This window comes from Myotis lucifugus, unplaced genomic scaffold (genome assembly GCF_000147115.1).
Source record: "Myotis lucifugus unplaced genomic scaffold, Myoluc2.0 scaffold_1966, whole genome shotgun sequence".
Lineage (NCBI taxonomy): Eukaryota > Metazoa > Chordata > Mammalia > Chiroptera > Vespertilionidae > Myotis > Myotis lucifugus.
The window spans coordinates 27,767-31,360 of NW_005873014.1; positions in this window are offsets into that span (position 1 = coordinate 27,767).

A 3,594-nucleotide genomic window follows, 5' to 3' on the forward strand; every position below is an offset into this window, starting at 1 on the left:
TAAAACTTATAGATTTTTTTTTCTGCTAGACAAGCAATTGGTGATTTACTGTCTGAAAGTGAACAAAGTATAATATTCAGGGATTTGTTGCTTCTTAAGAGTGCAGACATAAGTTACTTATTCTCACCCCTGTCACGGACAGAGATCAGATGACAAAATGTGTTCTGTTGAAATAAAGCCATTTTAATCCCTCATTTTAGACTCTTAGGAACCCAGCAGGCAGAAGGAGCTGTTTTGTTCAGCTTCCTGTTCTGCCTGTTAGTTCGGGCTCTAACATTTGACTGTAATTTAAATTCTTAGTTTACCTTGCCCCTCTGAGTTTTTTACTCATTCATTTATCCCTTCTTTTTTTTTTTTTCATTATGTCTCATCCTCATGAGAGGTATCACTTATTATTTTTTTTAATTATTTTTTTTAATATATTTTATTGATTCTCCACAGAGAGGAAGGGAGAAGGACAGAGAATTGGAAACATCAATGAGAGAGAAACATCAATCAGCTGCCTACTGCACACTCCCCACTGGGTATGTGCCCGCAACCAAGGCACATGCCCCTAACCGGAATTGAACCCGGGACCCCTGAGTCCACAGGCCGACGCTCTATCCACTGAGCCAAACCAGTTAGGGCTCACTTTTTATTTTTAAAGGAGATAGTTTCTCAGTTTGCTACTTACTAATTATTATATATTTTTAAAGGATTCCTCTTTCTGATCTTTTGTCTCTTCTGTTGTGTAGATGGTCATTTTTAGAGTACCTAATCCCTTAGGAAAACAGTGAGAACCAGTTTGTTTTTGTTTTTTTAGCTTGTTGTCTTTTATTGGATGAGAAGATATAAGACTGATTCTTGTTATGATTAACTCTTGATCATAACATAAAAATAATACATAATCCCCCAAATATTTTTAGTTTAGAACTCAGTTATAATTTTCAGGTATGCACCAATGTTGCCTCCTCATGCTGGAGCCTAATACCTTCTGCCTGTCCCTAGTCCTGGAGCAGTTTGGCTTGAGGCACCAAGGCCCTTGCTTAAAGCCCAGTACATTTTTTGGGGAAGGTGGGAAGTACATCGGCCTGTTGTTTCCTTCTCATCAGCTGTCTGCAGACAACCCATTGGAGGTCCCTAGACACTGGGTGGCGGGAACAAATGGGTATCGCTGGGGGAGAATCAAGAACTGACTTCATTTGCACACATGGAGTGTCAAGGACCTGGTTCATGCATCCTGGTTTGTCCCTCTTCTAATGTGGGGCACACTGCCTTGAAGATCATTCTCTTGAATGGAGTGGTTAATTGCACACACTCCAGACTGAACTCAAAGCATCGTCCTCCTTCCTTATTTGTTATTCATTCTTAAATTTTGCTCTCTTGCTAAATGGGTCGCCCGTTGCCTTTCTGCCAGCGTAAACTTCAAAAGCTGCTGAGTTTAGAGTCGGCATTATTATAAGCATGACGTGTGGTCTACAATATTCCTGAGTTGAAGAGGCTACTTATATTCTACTCCTGCTTCACAAAGATCTCCCTTCTCAAGCTGCAACATGCTGGGCACAGTTGGACTCCTGACTACTCAGGCTGTCAGGGTCTCGATTAAATCCCAGAGAGGAATCAGAAATTTGAGCTTAGTGAGCTAATGGGATGAAAAGAAATGGGAGATTGAGACGTGGGTTGTTTTAAAAGAGGCACGTTTATTTGGTGGTGGTGATGGGAGTACAGTTCATGGGCTTTATATTTTGCTCTTTTCTATACTCAGTTCTGTCATGAGGTGGAGGATCTGAGGGGTGAGCTGGTGACCTGGGCTCTGGGTCTGGCCCTTGCTGGGTATCTTTGGACCAATCACTTAACTTTCTGGGCTCCTTTATTTACCAGTAAATTAGGAGTTGGAATTAGATGTGCTATTAGGGCCTTCTTAGCTGTAGCATTCTGTAGTTCATCCCACTGCTTCTTTATGTGATGCTTTCCCGGGGGTGATGTGAGTCTTCTGCCTCCTTGCACACTCTCCTCCCGCCCCCAGCCCTGGGAACGGAGACTGTGCATGGAAAGGGGGGGAGGGAGGGAAGCAGGATGCCACACCATGTCCTCCTGGCCTCCAAGACTGGGGAGTGCCTGCTGCCTCCATCTGGCGCTCCCCCTGGGATCAAAATGCTCCTCTCACCAAGCTGTGCTGTGTGTGTGTGGCCTTAGGGAACTCGCATTTCTACTCAGTTCACTATTTAACAGTAAAGAAAGAAGAGAAATCTTTATCGTCAGCCACCTTACTAGTGGTATAAGGTTTAATAAGAGATAAGTGCAGAATGGCAATGAGGCAAGCTTTCCAAGTATTATAGATGGGAGGGTACTGAGAAAAAAGAGTGACTGCTTCTCATTTTAAGGATAGGAGAAATTAAGTCTATACTGTGTACAGAGAATTGAGTAGAATTGGGGACTTTAAAGGGAAAGTAGTAAACCAGTAAGTTAAAAATATTCTCTTTTTTTTATGTTGTCATGATTACTTAAGAAAATTTGAGGGGCCAACACTGTTAACACATTGTTATCCATCATGAATTCTAAGACATGAACTCACAGGGAGGCTGGGCAGTGTCTGGGACCTGCGTTTTGTATAACCCTGACTCGCCTTGGACTTGTCCTGCTTGACCTTTGCCAGGCTCGACAGTCATGTGCAAATTATAAAGTTCGCATTTTATAAGCTGCTGAAAGACATTTCCCTCTGTACCCATTCCCTCCGACCTGGCAGGAAAGACATTTCTAGTCCATCCTTGGGCTTATTTTCTATCCAGAGAGGGTGTGGTGTCCTGGTGTGGTGTGATGTCTGACAAGGTTGCTAAACTTGAAGCTCTTGTGACAGTAATCACCTACACATCCAGTGAGCCCCGTTTTCTACCAGATTGATTGTTATTCCAGAAAAAGTGACCAGAGAGCCTAAAGGGAAGCTAACGTGTTTTTCTCTGCCCTCTCCTAAAGGGACCCTAACTTTATCCAAAATTCAGACATCTTTCGTTACATCCCATAGGGCCAACTGGAGCCTCAGTCAGTTGGCTTAGTTTCTTTTTAATCAAGATCTGTCTCTTTGGCCCGGGAGGATGGGCAGGCCTGCGCTGCAGCCCATATGGCTTCCTCGGAGTTCTTGGATACAACGAGCAGGGCTAAAGTTGGCTCAGAAAAGGAAGAGAAGATGACTCCGGGTTAGTTTTTCTTTTTTAAATGTTATTCAAGTGCAGAGCAGTTGGCTGCCATCCCCTCTCAACCATCAGCAGAGCTTGACCTTGGCCAAGATTTTGCCTCATCCTCTCGGCATTTCAGCCTGGAGTTGCCTTCCAGCCGTGGAATGCTTAACCAAAAGCACATGCTGTAGTGGCGCTTTCCAAAGAGCAAGTTTTTGCAAAACGTCCTCATCGTGTTGTTTTCCCCAAACAACAGCTTTCTGTGAACCACCAACCCAATAACCCCCCAAGTTCTTTGCCTTGTTTGTACACAAAGGCTGAGGTTGTTAATAATACTTTATTGAATTGTAGTATAGTGAACATACAGTAAAGTGTACAAATCCTAAGAGTACAGCGTGGTGAAATTTTGACAAATGTATATACCCGTGTAGCCATTGAGGGC